The sequence below is a fragment of the Podarcis muralis genome, chromosome 7, assembly GCF_964188315.1.
Source record: "Podarcis muralis chromosome 7, rPodMur119.hap1.1, whole genome shotgun sequence".
Lineage (NCBI taxonomy): Eukaryota > Metazoa > Chordata > Lepidosauria > Squamata > Lacertidae > Podarcis > Podarcis muralis.
In genome coordinates this window covers 24,596,747-24,614,563 of record NC_135661.1, presented here as the reverse complement: position 1 = coordinate 24,614,563, position 17,817 = coordinate 24,596,747, and the positions used below count along the sequence as shown (strand labels likewise).

The window sequence follows — 17,817 nt, the reverse complement described above, 5'->3', positions numbered from 1 at the left end:
GACCAATAAAAGAAAGTATTTCACCAAGAGGCACATAGTGAAACTATGGGACTTGCTCCAGTAAGAGACAATGACGGCCACCAACGTAGATTGATATAAAAGAGGTTTAGACAAATTCATGGAGGAAGAGAGGGCTATTGATGGCTACTAGAAAAAGTGGCTATGCTCTGCCACCACAGTTGGAGGCAGCAATACTGGTTACTGGAAAGCTCAGGAGGGGAGGGGGCTCTTGTGCTCAGATCCTGCTCTTTGGTCTTGAGAACAGGATGTTGGACTAGGTGGGATTCTGGCCTGGTGCTGCAGAGTTCTTCTTATGTTCTTAATGGCGCATGATTCGATTTCAGCAGTGGGATCAGGAATGGTCAAATTCAGGAAGGGTGAGACCCAGAGCGGAATGAACCAGCAGAACAGTCAAGGAAGGAGAATGAAGGAAGTCCACTCAGGCCTGGCAGGGAGCTTAGTGTTCTCCATGCCATCATAAAAAGCTAGTTGCTCTTCCAAGCTTCACTTTGTTTTGGTCCAGAGATAGATCTTATCACCCAACAGAGCCTAAAAAGGGTTATATAAAGAAAGCAGAGAGCACCATCTCGGGCAGAGCCAAGACAAGAGGCAACTCTTCCTCACTTCTATTCCTCTCTGCTGACCAAAGGGAGACACCCTGATTCTGAGCCATCATGAAATGGTCTATCCTGCTAGCTGTAATGATCCTGGTTTGTGCTACAAGAATTTTGGCTAACGAGGAGAGCCACATTGAGGACCAGGCTGGCGTCCTAGATGATGTGAGTAGAATTAACACTGAAAGCAGTGGGTGGGAGAAGGTCTTGACACTTGGAAGCTACCACCAGGTCTTGAGTAATGGTGCTTACTGTGGAGGCTGGTCCAAGAGGGCAACCAGGGCTTAGCCCTACCAAGAGAAATGCCCAGCATTTATTTATTTTTAACTGCATTCAGACTCTGAGCCCCCTCAAAAGGTATTCGAGGGGCAGAAAACAAAGGACATGGAGGAAGGGATGAAGAATCTCTAGACGGGAAAACAAGTAAACTATTTTTAAATTTTACCAGGCCAATGTCCAGCACATCTTGAAGCGCCATACGTCCTCCGGTAACACCAAGGGCAGCAGCAGGAGCGCATCGGGAGGCTCTGGAGCCAACAGTGCAGGCAGCATGGGTGCAGATGAGCCCAAGATGGATAAGGACGGAAACAGAAATTAGTAGGTGTAACACTAAATGTTGTGTGTGTGTGTGTGTGTGTGTGTGTGTGTCTGTGTGTGTGTGTGTGTGTGTGTGTGTGTGTGTGTGTGTTTGTGTGATCTTATTTTTATTTTATCAGGGCAAATGGCCATTATTCAACCAACTATTTGCGTTAAACGGGTTTACTTCCTGATTGGCCAGGCAGCTCTTCTGAGCATGCTCAGTACTCTAGGCCACACCTGCACAGGGTTAGCTATGGTTTTGACTATCATTGGATGCAACCCAATGGACATATTCTAAGTTGGAATAACAGGAGTCATGTATGGCTCCACATGTATTTTTTTTGGAACACCCAATAAATTATCCATGGTCCTGGTGAAAATCAGTTTGGCTTTTTCTAGAAAAAAAAAGAGATCTCTTGCTTGGGCTTTCTCAGGAGTGTCTCTCCCCCACCCCCATGTGTGGAATGCTCTCCCCAGGAGGCATGTCTGGCCGTCTTTACCTGTTTTTTGGTCTCTAAGGCCGCACCTGCACAGGGTTAGCAGTGGTTTTGACTATCATTGGAAAAAACCCAACAGACATGCTCTAAGTAGGAATAGCAGGAGTCACATATGGCTCCACATGTTGAACCCCTGTGTATTATTTTTTGGAACTCCCAATAAATAATCCGTAGTCCTGGTGAAAATCAGTTTGGCTTCTTCAATAAATTCTGAGATTTCTTCTTTGTGCTTTTTCAGGAGTGACTCTCCCCCACCACCGTGTGGAATGCTCTCCCGAAGGAGGCATAATCTTTACCTGTTTTTTGGTGCCAGGCAGAAACATTTGGCTTCTTAAGGGTGGCACTGTGACCTGTTTCAGTGGGGAGGGATCTGGGAAGCTGTATTTTTACTTTAAATTGGATCTTCCAGGTTCCTTTTAATGTACTCCACTTTGGGTCACCCTATGAGAAAAGCACACATGATGGTGATAGTTTAATTAATTTTATTCATTGCTTGCTAGGAAAAAAAGAGATCTCCAAGTGACTTGCTACATGCCTGCATTGTAGGAGTTTAGACGAGATGACCCATTCTGTCCCAACTGTACGGTTCTATGATTTCATGATCATTTGAACAGCATATGATTAAGGGGTGGGGGTGGGGGAGCCTATTTCATTTGTTGGACCCATGGCGATGGGTAAGTAGTTCCAGAGCCAATTACAGGCAGAAGCCTTCCTCTACAGAGATGAGTTCTGCAAGGGCAAAAGATGAGAGGAAGGGAGCTGACTGACCCCTTGGGTCTGTGGTAATTAAGAAGCTGGCAGGTGAGGTGAAGGTTGATTGAGGTTATGGAGTCCTGGGCCTCATTCGTCCTGAGGCATTAGCCCATTCCTGCCCATAGCATTGGATACAGCCCAAGGAAAACGATGAGCAGTCCCCGCCCCCCCCATCTACCATACTGACCTTCCTGAAGCAAATTGAAAAGATGTTCAAGGAAAGTTACTGATAAGCAAATCAATGTAGGGAGGGTAGAAAGCCACTTCTGCAGCAGTGAGGCCTTAACCTCTCTTCTTTCTACAAATAGGGTCTGCTGCTTCAGACAGGTATGCAGGAAAACGTGCCATCGTTCAGTGAAGCTACATAAGACAAGGAGCCAGTGCAACAGAGTAGTCCTCATTGCAGATCTTCCTTCTTGGCACCTCAAGCCAGAATGCAGAATCCCAGATTGATCTAAAAATCAGTTCCTTTGGACCCCACCCACCAACATATCTGAGGACCTTGATGCTTATGGATTCGGTTCAGCTCCAGGTTTTTAGGGAGGGGGATTGGGGGTTGGGCAGGAAGTCTTGATTTCATGCACAAGTCCACTCTGCCCCCCATCCCAAAAGGCTCTGGAGGGGTTGAATTGGAGCCCATTTCAGGGAAAGAACATGCATAGCCATAACCACATAACTTGAACCTACACATTACAATAGTGGTGGAAAGAGGAGCTTAACAGAATCTGTATGACATCAAGCAATCTACACACTCTTTACTGTACAATCCTACATAGGAAACTATCCTTAATATAACTGCAAATAATGAAACATTCCTTGTTTTAATTTCTGTTGTGTAACCAATGATCAAAGTATTGATTGATTGATTACCAGAATGATGGAAAAGGCTATTAATAACTTTGATGTTTTCATTTCTTTTCGGCCTTGGCACTCTTTGCTATAATCACATATAACACAAGTGTAATGCAATTTCTAAAGTATAAGCAATCTAAAGTATGATTTCTAAAGTATAAGCAAAGTAATTTAATTTCTAAAGTATAAGCAATCTATTGTGGCAAGAGGAGAAAATCTTAAAAAAAACTTCAATTGATGTTTTGTTTTCACATAATTAATAAAGAGGGCATTGCACGGCACTTCGCTCCTTTGTATATTTTTTCTTAAATGTGTCATTTCTGTCCTTGAATTGTGATCATGCCTCCTGCTCGCCTGGCAGAGAGATGTGTGATTGCGGAAAATGTCAGAGGTTTGCAGCAGAGTTCATTCAGTGTGTAATTTAAGGGTTAACTCTGTTATGAGTAAAGTCAGTAAACCGAGATGGTGGTGGTGGAGGCATTGCATTCCTTAGGCCAGCCTATCCAGAAATTTTAAATGCTTTTTAAAAATTCTTTTCAACTGGTTTCTAATGAACACACACACACACACACACACACACACACCCACACACACCCACACCCACACCCTTAGAGGTTTTACTGCAATCAAGAGCTATTGAAATTTTGTTGAATAAAAAAGGAAACAAACCAGGTATGATCTTCATGGAGGTAGCACATGGTCTGCTTGGCTGCTTAGTACAAAGGGAATTTTTCCACTGTATGTTTGCTTGCGTGTCTCCCTCCCCAGTGCAAGTGCTGGCTTAAGAATGACCACAACCTCTATGTCTCTTTCACCTCAAATTTAACACGGCTTTTGTTCTGTTTGCTCAGTAAAACTCTCCATTGGCAGAGTTTTAATTAATGGTGTGCCAAAACCCACCATCTGATTTCTAGAACCTGTTTCTTCCCCTGAGAAAGAGGCATCAATTCTCCTGCACACGAGAAATTCTTTAGAATTAATTCATAAGGACTTCATTTTTATGAACAACAGCATACCAGCAGATAAGCAATTTTTTATTACATAGTAGGCAGGTACTAGGGACGGGTGGCGCTGTGGCTTAAAGCCTCAGCACCTAGGACTTGCCGATCGAAAGGTCGGCGGTTCGAATCCCCGCGGCGGGGTGCGCTCCCGTCGCTCGGTCCCAGCGCCTGCCAACCTAGCAGTTCGAAAGCACCCCCGGGTGCAAGTAGATAAATAGGGACCGCTTGCGGGCAGGAAGGTAAACAGCGTTTCTGTGTGCTGCGCTGGCTCGCCACATGCAGCTTTGTCACGCTGGCCACGTGACCCGGTAGTGTCTCCGGACAGCGCTGGCCCCCGGCCTCTTGAGTGAGATGGGCGCACAACCCTAGAGTCAGTCAAGACTGGCCCGTACGGGCAGGGGTACCTTTACCTTTACCTAGGCAGGTACTGCCTTTCCCTGTACTGACAAGGGAAAAACAAGAGGATGTGTTGAGGGGTTTTGAGGATGAGCAGGAAGTTGGAGAGGCATTAGTTGGCAACACCTCTCTCTCCAGGCGAAAGGATTCCTCTCAGATGACCAGTGAACACCTTTTGCCATGTTAACAGATTTGCGCTTTGCTAGGCCATCCAGGCTGGTTTGCGTAAGGTAGCCCTGGGATTCCTTGTCTGACACAGTTCTGCAGTTTGTACTTTCATCCATATCCCAGTTCATCAAAATCCTACCATTTATCAGTTTCTAGGGTTTAGGGGGTTCCCCCCAAATCTATAGAAATATGTTCCTGAATATGCAGCATCCCCTGAATTGACGTGATGCTTTGCAAGGGTCACCAACCAACCTGAAAATACCTGGCCCAGAAGTATCCTGAGCAGTAAAGTCTAGCTGCTCATTCACCAAGGAATTGGTCCATTCTAGGGAGTCATAGAATCATAGAATCATAGACTTGGAATAGACCACAAGGGCCATTGAGTCCAACCCCCTGCCAAGCAGGAAACACCATCAGAGCACTCCTGACATATGGTTGTCAAGCCTCTGCTTAAAGACCTCCAAGAAGGAGACTCCACCACACTCCTTGGCAGCAAATCCCACTGTCAAACAGCTCTTACTGTCAGGAAGTTCTTCCTAATGTTTAGGTGGAATCTTCTTTCTTGTAGTTTGGATCCATTGCTCCGTGTCCGCTTCTCTGGAGCAGCAGAAAACAACCTTTCTCCCTCCTCTATATGACATCCTTTTATATATTTGAACATGGCTATCATATCACCCCTTAACCTCCTCTTCTCCAGGCTAAACATGCCCAGCTCCCTTAGCCGTTTCTCATGAGTCATCGTTTCCAGGCCTTTGACCATTTTGGTTGCCCTCCTCTGGACACGTTCCAGTTTGTCAGTGTCCTTCTTGAACTGTGGTGCCCAGAACTGGACACAGTACTCCAGGTGAGGTCTGACCAGAGCAGAATACAGTGGCACTATTACTTCCCTTGATCTAGATGCTATACTCCTATTGATGCAGCCCAGAATTGCATTGGCTCCACCCTGAAGCCCCCTTTCTCCCTGACAGCAAGGGAGCTATCCTTGTGGGAGTGGGACAAAGCTAGAACACTCCCGGAGGCCTCATCCACCAACCTCTCTGCCTCCCATTAATTACCTTGGCCTCAAGGGAAATAATGCAGAATAATAGCTAAAGGAGCTGAAAGCCAAGACCAAAAAGCCCAATGAAGAGATATATGAACCTTTTCCTCAATTTTGCCTTTTAGTCTGCTCTCATTTTAACTTGCTCCTCCCGTTATTTCCCTCCTTTGAATCCTTTCTTTCCCTTTGTCAAATAAAGCATTTTTCTTTCTTCCCTGCACTGCCCCTTACTCTATTTCCTGAATTGTCTGCATAGGTGCCAACTATGCAAGGTCCTGGATGCCTGGGCACCCACAAATTTTAAATGAAGGGGACACCCCCAATATTCTATTGCATGGTGTGTACATGGTCCACAGGGTGTGCAATTGATGTCAGCACGCTGCGGGACATGCCAACATCACGCACGCATGGACGCATGCCACAGTAACGTCACCTTGCCCCAGGCACCCACTGTTGTGGGGGAAGGCAACACACCTGATTGTCTCCATTTGTGCCTTCAATACTTCACCTTTAAGAAACTCCCTTCTCTTTTTCTGACTATCTGATCTCATTTCTGACTATCTGATCTCATCCAGAGCACATTTGAGACAAGCCTAGTTAGCTCAGTTGGCTAGAGCGTGGTGCTGGTAATGCCAAGGTTGCAGGTTCGATCCCCGTATATGAGACAGCTGCATATTCCTGCTTTGCAGTGGGTTGGACAAGATGATCCTCAGGGTTCCTTCCAACTCAACAATTCTGTGATTCTACTAAAAAATACATGGATAGAAATGCACCCTGTGTGTGCTCAGAAGGGCTCTTTTAAAGCCTGCAAAAGACATGGTGCCTCCAAGAGGTAGGTGCAGGGGGACTGATGTCTGGGGACCACAACCAGCAGGGAACCCACACTTGGAGCTTTCATGTTCTTTCTTTCAGAAGCCCATCTGTGTTCCCACTGGAAATGAAGTTATGAAGCAGAACCCCCACCACTCTAGTGCATTGTTCTCGTCCTCAAGTTGTAACCCTTTGAATAACCACAATCTGCCTTTTGTTTTTTACTAGCAAGAAGTACTGATCTTTCCTGGGGTGGGTTTGTCTGCAGTCAGGGGCTCCCTAGAAATGATCTTCTGCAATAAGTGTGGGTGGGTCTAAGAGGATTCCCTGACCCCAAATAACAAATGCAAAATGTAAGAACTGTTCAGTGAGGCTTAGGCAAGAAGAAGAAGAGTTTGAACTTTATGTCCCGCCTTTCACTCCCCTTAAGGAGTCTCAAAGCGGCTAACAATGTCCTTTCCCTTCCTCTCCCACAACAAACTCTCTGTGAGGTGAGTGAGGCTGAGAGACTTCATAGAAGTGTGACTAGCCCAAGGTCACCCAGCGGCTGCATGTGGAGGAGCGGGGAAGCGAACCCGGTTCACCAGATCACGAGGATCATTACAGCTAGCAGGATAGACCATTTCATGATGGCTCAGAATCAGGGTGTCTCCCTTTGGTCAGCAGAGAGGAATAGAAGTGAGGAAGAGTTGCCTCTTGTCTTGGCTCTGCCCGAGATGGTGCTCTCTGCTTTCTTTATATAACCCTTTTTAGGCTCTGTTGGGTGATAAGATCTATCTCTGGACCAAAACAAAGTGAAGCTTGGAAGAGCAACTAGCTTTTTATGATGGCATGGAGAACACTAAGCTCCTTGCCAGGGTTGTGTGGACTTCCTTCATTCTCCTTCCTGCTGGTTCATTCCGCTCTGGGTCTCACCCTTCCCAAATTTGACCATTCCTGATCCCACTGCTGAAATGGAATCACACGCCATTAAGAACATAAGAAGAACTCTGCAGCACCTGGCCAGAATCCCACCTAGTCCAACATCCTGTTCTCAAGACCAATGAGCAGGATCTGAGCACAAGAGCCCCCTCCCCTCCTGAGCTTTCCAGTAACCAGTATTGCTGCCTCCAACTGTGGTGGCAGAGCATAGCCACTTTTTCTAGTAGCCATCAATAGCCCTCTCTTCCTCCATGAATTTGTCTAAACCTCTTTTATATCAATCTACATTGGTGGTCGTCATTGTCTCTTACTGGAGCAAGTCCCATAGTTTCACTATGTGCCTCTTGGTGAAATACTTTCTTTTCTTGGTCCCAAATCTTTCAACTTGCCCGAGTTTGTGTTCCTTACTGCTCTCTACCTTTGGACCCTGGTTTGCTGTATAAACACAAGCTGAGGATCTAATATTGTATCTTTAAACAACTCCCAAGCATTTTGGAGTTATTTGACCCTCTTGAATTTGCCTTTCTGCCCTTTTCCCCAACCTCCTCATTTTAAGGAACTTAAGGTCAGAAAAATATCTGACCTTCTTTCCCCACCCATTTCATGAGGGAAACAGACCCCTTTAATCCACATTGATTGCCGAAAACCTAAATTTCCTGGGGTGTGCTTGAATCCATCTCACAAAACACTCTTCCACTCAGTCTGGAGAAGTCCTGCCTCTGAATGGAGGGATGGAATTGGATGGGGATGTGGGAGACTCTGTCCCGGCCCATGTTTGCAAGTGTGGGAGAGCAGGTTGAAGGGGGTATAGAGGTGTTTTTAGTGGGTGAGTATTTCAGTGACTATTCAGTGAGAAGAATCTTGTTCTACAGTTGTTGATGTTTCATGTCTTCTATATGCTGTAGTATTTGATTTATTTATTTGCCAGTCTTTGTAAACCGCATCAGAATCCCTTCTGATACAAAAAGAGGTATAAAAGTTCAGGGGGGGGGGGAGAGAATCATACCCACAAATCCTCACTAATCTGGCAGTTCAGATTGCAGGGTCAGGGGGCACTCTTGCTGCATTTCAAATATAACTAGTCAGGGGGGAAATGAATTAGCAACCCCCACCCTGCACTTAAGGATGGAGTTGCATGACCAACGTCTCATGCTGTTGGAGAACCAATGAGGTGGTGAGAAATGTTAGGTACCATGGGGAAATAATCCCCTGTGCCCAGAAGAGTCTTGGGAATGAAGTTGAATTGCTTGTACCTACAAATGAGGCATGGAATCTGCTGAGGTGGTCCTGTTCCCAACAGCAATGCAATTTATCAGATGAACCATAATGCAGGTAAAATTAGTGGTCAGGGTGAGCTTGGCCCGTTAGGGACAATCTGGGGCATTTATTACTAAAGTCATTGCAGCCTCATTAGGCCAAGAATGGTGCATGTTCCTTGGTATGTGGTGCAAAACGAACTGAACTTGTCCACGGCAAAGCAGGAATATGCAGCTGTCTCATATATGGGGATCGAACCTGCAACCTTGGCATTACCAGCACCATGCTCTAGCCAACTGAGCTAACTAGGCTTGTCTCATTTTTTTAAAAAAAGTTCTTTTTATTGAGTTTCATATACATAGCCAAAAAAGGAAAAAGTAAATAAAAAAACAAAACCAACATCTAAATTAATCATTACCTAAACAGAATTCCAAGAATAAAAAGAAAAAAGAAAAATAATAATAATAACAATGATAAACAATTTTCATTTCAATTATTAATCCTCTCCTTTGTTTCTTTATACCTTTCATGATCTAAGTCTCTCTTCACCCCCCTACCGACCTCCATCCCTCCTGCTTTCAGGCTTCTTAATATTCATGGTTTGGTTCTCCTGCAGTTTACACTTATGACTAGCTTATACATCGTGAGATTTACATCAAACCCGCTATAATCTTTAGGTTTCTATAGTTTCCTTCTATGTAGGTCATAAATTTGTTCCAGTCATTAATAAACTTTGCATTCTTTTGGTTCCTAATTTTTTGTGTCAATTTTGCTAGGTTAACGAATTCAAATAATTTTGTTTGCCACTCTCCAATTGACGGGGTGTTTTGACTCTTCCAATTTTGGGCAATTAACAATCTGGCCGCGGTCATAGCGTATTGAAATAAAACTTTATCCTCTTTCTTGATGTCATCTCCTACAATTCCTAGTAGGAATGCTTCCGGACGTTTAGGAAATGTATATTTAAATATTTTTTTTAACTCATTATATATGAGTTCCCAATATTTCTTCATTTCCTCACATGTCCACCACATGTGAAAGAAATTGCCCTCCTTTGTCTTACATTTCCAACAGTTCTTATTTCCTGTTTTGTACATTTTCCCCAGCTTTGCTGGGGTGATGTACCACCTATACATCATTTTTTCTAAGTTCTCTCTAAGCGTTACACATGCTGTAAATTTCATTCCGCTAGTCCATAATTTTGACCATTTATCATACTCAATATTATAGCCCAGATCCATTGCCCATCTTGTCATTACCCCTTTTATTTCTTCATATTTCGTATCCCACTCTAGTAGTATGTCGTACATTTTAGATAATAATTTATGTTTGCCTTCGATTATCTCTATCTGGAACTTCGATTTTTTCTCATTCATACCTGTTTTTTTATCCATTGTCCATATAGCGTTTATTTGGTGGTATTGTAGCCAGCCAGATAACTTGTCTTTTAAGTCTTCGTACGTTTTCATCTTCCATCCACTTTCTGATCTTATCAATACATCTTCGTATGTCAGCCTTTCTCCCTCCATATTAATCTTTTTTATTATTATCATATCCATTGGGGATAGCCACCATGGTGTTTTCCATTCTAAAAGTTTTTTATTTCTCTCCCACACTTCCAAGAGGGGCCCCCTAATAATGTGATTTGAAAAGCCCTTATGTATCCTTTCTTTATTTTGCCATAAGTAGGAATGCCAGCCAAACCTATTGTCCGTCCCTTCTAGGTCTAACAAATCAGTATTTTCTAGTGTGATCCAATCCTTAATCCAGCAGAGACTGGCAGCTTCATAATAAAGTTTCAAGTTAGGTACTGAGAAACCCCCTCTTTCCTTCCTATCCGTAAGAATCTTAAAACTAATTCTAGGTCTTTTACTCTGCCATATGAATTTGGAAAGGGTTCTTTGCCACTCCTTAAATAGTTTAGTACCTCTAATTACAGGAATATTTTGAAATAGGAATAACATTCTCGGAAGTAAATTCATTTTTATCGCTGCCATTCTTCCTCTCCACGATAGCTTCACTCTATTCCACACCTCTAAGTCTTAATTTCTTTCCATGTTGTAGTGTAGTTATCCTCAATCAGGTTTATATTTTTAGTGGACAGCCAGATTCCCAAGTATCTTATCTTTTTTGTCACTTTAATTCCATACGACCTCTCTAATTTATCATTTTCTTCCTTTCTCACATTCTTAGTCAACATTTTTGTCTTTAGTTTATTCAATTTGAAACCGGAAACCTTACCAAATTCCTCCAACATTTCCAAGGCAGCACCTACATTTATTTGCGGGTTTTCCAGAGAAAGCATTAGGTCGTCCGCGTACGCTTTTAATTTAAATTCTTTTGTTCCTATTCTGATCCCCCGTATTTCTGGTGTTGCTCTTATTTTATTTAGGATTATCTCTAATGCCATAATGAACAAGAGTGGTGACAGGGGGCATCCCTGTCTCGTTCCTTTTTCAATCCTGAAAGAATTTGTTAAATTGTTGTTTATAATCAATTTTGCAGACTGATTTGAGTATATTGCTTTTATTCCGTCCATGAACTCTCCCTCTACCCCCACTTTCTCCATGCTCTTCAATAGGAACTCCCAAGAGACATTATCGAACGCCTTCTCGGCATCTATAAAAATTAGGGCCGCGGGTATATCACTCTTGCTTTCTAGATATTCGATGATGTTAACCGTGTGTCTTATGTTATCTTTCAGGAACCTATTTGGAAGAAATCCTGCCTGGTCTTTATGTATTATGTTTGTTAAGCATTTTTTAAGCCTATTTGCCATCACCTCTGCAAAGATTTTATAATCATTATTTAATAATGATATAGGTCTATAATTTTTGATGTCCAATTTATCTGTGTCTGGCTTAGGGATCATTGTAATGTGGGCTTCTTTCCAGGTTTCTGGGACCTTTCCTCCTCTTAAGATATTGTTCATTATGTCTACTAAGACTGGCGTAAGTTGGCCTTCTAGTGTTTTATAGTATTTGGCCGGTAATCCATCCGGCCCTGGGGCCTTTCCTATTTTCAATTTCCTTATTGCACTTTGAATCTCCTCTGTTCTTATGGGGTTATTTAGTTGTATTCTCTCCTCGTCTGTTATGTTCTTTCCATTGTAGTTTTCTAAATATTTTTCTATTTGGGTTATGTTTCCCTTTTCTTTTTTATACAGCTTCTCATAAAACTTAAGAAAGTTTTCCTTTATTTCTTTTGGGTCCTCTATCAGTTGCTCCTTTATCTTTATTTTATTTATCACATTTTGTTTTTGTCTTTTACGTAGTTGCCAGGCTAATAATTTACCCGTCTTGTTGGCTGACTCAAAATATTTTTGTTTCATTAGTCTAATTTGCCATTCTATTTCTTGATTTGTCAGCGCTGAGTATTGAGACTGTAGCATTTTTATTGTTTGTGCAATTTGTTCATCTTTTGGGTTTCTTAATAATTTTTCTTCGGACTCCCCTATCTGTGTTAGAATTTCTTCCTTCTTTTGTTCTCTCACCTTCCTCCTATAGCTATTTTGTTGAATAAAAAACCCTCTTAACACCGCCTTACTGGCATCCCACACCATGTCTATTCCTGTCTCAGTGTTGAGGTTCAAATCAAAATAGTTTTTTAATGTGGCTTTGGATTTTTCTACCACTTCATCGTTTTCCAATAGGTATTCGTTCAATCTCCACCTAAACCCGCCTTGTGATTTAACTTTTATTACCAAAATTATCGAATTGTGGTCTGAAAATGTTCTGGGTTGAATTTCACATTTTATAGTTCTCACTGAGAGTTCTCTTGATACCCAGATTTGATCAATTCTGCCCCAGCTCTTATGTGGCTCGGGGAAAAAAGTAAATTGTTTCTCTAGGGCGTGTTTGTGTCTCCAGATGTCTATTAAATCCAGGCATTCCTCCAATTTATTAAATGATTTTGGTAGTTTTCCTTGGTTTTTTTTCTTCCCTTCTGATTGTCTGTCTAGTTCTGGTTTCCTTACTCCATTAAAGTCTCCTAGTAGTATCGTCTTGTTACATTCTAACTCTAATAATGTTTGTTCTAATTTTTTAAAAAATTCCAATTTATTTGAGTTCGGAGCATACACATTTATCACATTAAATTTTTCTCCCTGGAAGTTAATTTGTACTCCCAGGATTCTTCCTTCTTCGTCTTTACAAATCAATTTGGGTTCCCATTTTTCTTTCACGTATGTCACTACCCCTTTTTTCTTTTCATTTATACAGTTCGTGAACTCAACCCCTAACTTGTTTTGTGTTAGAATATGTTTATGTTTTTTGGTTACATGTGTCTCCTGTAAGCAGATTAAGTCTATATCTTTTCTCTTCAACACGTTTATTATTTTATTCCTTTTGGTTTTTTCATTCAGACCATTCACATTCCACGATAAAACTTTTAGGTTCATTATGTTAGTTCAACAACAGTTATTAATTTAAATTTGAGTAGTTTTGTTTTCTTCGTACCCTTCCCCTTCTTCTTCCTCCTCTTCCTCTACTATCTCCTCCTCTTCTTCTTCATCTACCTCTCCTTCTCTGGCCTTATCCTCTTGTTTTTTCCTTAAATCATTTTTCTTTCTAGTCTCCTCCACGCCTTCGTATCTCTCTTCTACTTTTCCTAGCTCTCTTTCATATCTGCGCAAGAATTTCCTCATTTCCTGAATCTCAACAATTCTGAATCTTTTGTCCTTATAATAAAAGGAGATCCCTTCTGGGAACTCCCATCTATATTGTATATTGTTCTTTTTTAAGGCACTTGCCAGCTGTCTATAGCTTTCCCTCTTGCGTAGAAATCTAGTTGGGATTTCTTTAAAAATGATAATTGGTTTACCATCAATCATTAATCTTTTCTGATAGCTTGTTTTTAGTATCAGATTCTTCATTTCTACCGAGTTAAAGATAACTAAACAATCTCCTGTCACTTTCTTTATTCTTAATTGTTTGGTCTTTGCTTTTATTCTAAAAGCATTTTCAACCGAATATGCTACTTCTTCTTCTTTCAAGTCCAACCATCTCGCAATTCCCGTTATCATTTTCTTTTTAATATTTTCATTTATTTCTTCCCCTACTCCCCTGAACTTCAGGTTTAGCTGTTTTTGTTTCATTTCGATCATCGCTAGATTATCCAAGACTTGGTCTTGGTTTCTGTTCAGTTCTCCTATATCATCTTTTATCCTTTCTGTCTCTTTTCTATGTTCTTTCATTTCTTTCTGCATTCTTTTATTTGTTTCTTCCAGGGTTTTCGACCTCACTGAGAGGTCTTTAATTTTATTTGACAGTTCTCCTACGACTCCCTCTATTTTTTTATCTATTGATTCATTTATCTCTTCCAGTTTTTTTCCCATATGTATCTCCCTTTGGTTAAATTCTTCTTTTATTTTCAACCATAAAATATCTAGATCTTTAATCTCCTCTTGCCGGGATGTTTTCCTTTCTGATGGTGTCCCTCCTATCTTTTTCCCGTTTCCCCCCGACATTTTGTTTTTTTAATAATATTAAGTTAAAGCTGTGATTATATTTTCCTCTCCCCTAGGGGGCGCACAATCTGAGCCTTATCCTGTTTGTTTTCAATCAATTACCCAGACTGTTTTTGGCCCAGTTCTTTAACCTCTACTGCAAGCCGTATTCTATAGTATAAGTTCTAGTCTACCTCACAGGTCAACCAATGTTATAATAAAACATGAAACATATAACATAAGCCTTAACCAATGATAAGGTCAATAAACAGCAGAATAGTTAAGTTAGTTAGTTTAGTCCAATTTTAAAGTCTTTCCTGGAGAGTAAATCAGGATTTAAACGTTGGTAGCCGTAGGGAAATTCTCATTAAACATAGGTGTGTGTGGTTATTCTGATATATTATGTGAGTGGGGCAGAGGATAAGCCCCCGCTCTAATATACAGTCTGTTACAATCCACCAGTAGAAGAGAGAGTAGGTCCTAACTCCAATATACCTTTTAATAGATTCCACTATATCCACGCCCCTCACTTAGAGAATGCAGTGTTTGCAGCTCTCACTGTGTGTTTTACCTTCCCAATTCTTTGTTCTTCAGCCACTTGCTGGCTCAATCCAGTCTTATAATGCAGTTAGATCTTTTAGTAAAGGGGGAGAGAGGATCCCAGAATCCCAACCTCCTCCAGCAGTCTGATTCAAACCATCTAAATTTGTCTTTTAAGCTCGTGGTATATTCTAATTTTCAACCAAAAAGTCAGAGAAGGAAAGCAGCTGGGTAGATCCACAAACGCAGTCCCAAATTGTCCTTTTAACTTTAATCCATATCTCCGTCCGTTTCTCTGTCTTTATCAATTCAGAGGGGAAGAAGGGGGAGTGGTTAAAACTCCAGAAGTTTCCACTGAAATGGAGGTGTATCTTAGTTCTAATTTAATGATTGTACAAACCACTCTTGATACACTCATTTTTAAAACTCCTCTCGCCATTCCATCATAAAGAAAAAGAAACCACAGAACTATTACCCCTTTATAAGCTTCTTTTTTGTATATCTTTGTCCTTATTCCCCTCCTTCCTTTACGCTCCGCTGTTGTTACTTTTCGCTTTTAAGCTGCTACTTTCTTACTTCCTCTCTATCCCGTTTTTCCCTTTGTTCTCCTTCTCAAATTTCAAATTTCAGAGTCTTTTCCTCCCAAAAGAGGTACAAAGTATGTAACAGTCAATAAATTGTCCTCTGGTTTTTTTGGTTTTCTTTGCCTCGTCTAAAAACTTGCCGAGGGCTTTCACTTTGCTCCTCTCTACAGCAGGTAATTATTCAGTTCCTCTCCTTGCTCTCGCGACTATATGTCCTGCGCCATTATACTCTGAAAGGCAGGTCGGGTTCCTTATTTAACTTCTGTTACTTTTCGAAGCCCCATTAGCGTTGTTTAAATTAAGTTTTTTATGTGCTTACGTTTTTTTCATAAGTTGGGGTTCCGCTCTGGAGTTTATGGAGATTTGTCGCTTTGCCAGTAGGAGCTAGAGGCATCGCTGCACGGGGTCCGCAGAGCTTACCATTCGCGTCTCTCAGTCCCGTCGTCTTCGAGTCTCTTTAAAAAAAACCCGAAAAAACTTTGGGACTCCACCTACGCCGCTTGGTAGCTTGTCCCCCAAGGTCGCCCGCCTTGAGGTTTTGGGGGGTCGCAGTGCCTTTGCGTCGCCCCCAAGCCCCCGTGAAGCTCAGAAAAGCTTGCTGCGGCTTTTCCGCGCTCCTTGCCGCTCGCGATCTCAAACCGGAAGTCGTCTAACTAGGCTTGTCTCAAATGTGCTCTGGATGAGATCAGATAGTCAGAAATACTAAAAGAGAAGGGAGTTTCTTAAAGGTGAAGTATTGAAGGCACAAATGGAGACAATCAGGTGTGTTGCCTTGCCCCCACAACAGTGGGTGCCTGGGGCAAGGTGACGTTACTGTGGCATGCGTCCGTGCGTGCGTGATGTTGGCATGTCCCGCAGCGTGCTGACATCAATTGCACACCCTGTGGACCATGTACACACCATGCAATAGAATATTGGGGGTGTCCCCTTCATTTAAAATTTGTGGGTGCCCAGGCATCCAGGACCTTGCATAGTTGGCACCTATGCAGACAATTCAGGAAATAGAGTAAGGGGCAGTGCAGGGAAGAAAGAAAAATGCTTTATTTGACAAAGGGAAAGAAAGGATTCAAAGGAGAGAAATAACGGGAGGAGCAAGTTAAAATGAGAGCAGACTAAAAGGCAAAATTGAGGAAAAGGTTCATATATCTCTTCATTGGGCTTTTTGGTCTTGGCTTTCAGCTCCTTTAGCTATTATTCTGCATTATTTCCCTTGAGGCCAAGGTAACTAATGGGAGGCAGAGAGGTTGGTGGATGAGGCCTCCGGGAGTGTTCTAGCTTTGTCCCACTCCCACAAGGATAGCTCCCTTGCTGTCAGGGAGAAAGGGGGCTTCAGGGTGGAGCCAATGCAATTCTGGGCTGCATCAATAGGAGTATAGCATCTAGATCAAGGGAAGTAATAGTGCCACTGTATTCTGCTCTGGTCAGACCTCACCTGGAGTACTGTGTCCAGTTCTGGGCACCACAGTTCAAGAAGGACACTGACAAACTGGAACGTGTCCAGAGGAGGGCAACCAAAATGGTCAAAGGCCTGGAAACGATGACTCATGAGGAACGGCTAAGGGAGCTGGGCATGTTTAGCCTGGAGAAGAGGAGGTTAAGGGGTGATATGATAGCCATGTTCAAATATATAAAAGGATGTCATATAGAGGAGGGAGAAAGGTTGTTTTCTGCTGCTCCAGAGAAGCGGACACGGAGCAATGGATCCAAACTACAAGAAAAAAGATTCCACCTAAACATTAGGAAGAACTTCCTGACAGTAAGAGCTGTTCGACAGTGGAATTTGCTGCCAAGGAGTGTGGTGGAGTCTCCTTCTTGGAGGTCTTTAAGCAGAGGCTTGACAACCATATGTCAGGAGTGCTCTGATGGTGTTTCCTGCTTGGCAGGGGGTTGGACTCAATGGCCCTTGTGGTCTATTCCAAGTCTATGATTCTATGATTCTATGACTCCCTAGAATGGACCAATTCCTTGGTGAATGAGCAGCTAGACTTTACTGCTCAGGATACTTCTGGGCCAGGTATTTTCAGGTTGGTTGGTGACCCTTGCAAAGCATCAGGTCAATTCAGGGGATGCTGCATATTCAGGAACATATTTCTATAGATTTGGGGGGAACCCCCTAAACCCTAGAAACTGATAAATGGTAGGATTTTGATGAACTGGGATATGGATGAAAGTACAAACTGCAGAACTGTGTCAGACAAGGAATCCCAGGGCTACCTTACGCAAACCAGCCTGGATGGCCTAGCAAAGCGCAAATCTGTTAACATGGCAAAAGGTGTTCACTGGTCATCTGAGAGGAATCCTTTCGCCTGGAGAGAGAGGTGTTGCCAACTAATGCCTCTCCAACTTCCTGCTCATCCTCA

At 42.4% G+C, this 17,817-nt stretch overlaps 1 long non-coding RNA gene across 1 annotated transcript; it reads left to right on the top strand.

The window, feature by feature from the left end:
• Positions 1-43: 43 nt before the first annotated feature.
• LOC114603209 (uncharacterized) lies at positions 44-3,569 on the top strand. Its single transcript, XR_003708071.2, has 3 exons — positions 44-779; positions 1,063-1,211; positions 2,752-3,569. It is a non-coding gene; the product is annotated as an uncharacterized LOC114603209 (long non-coding RNA).
• Positions 3,570-17,817: the final 14,248 nt, after the last annotated feature.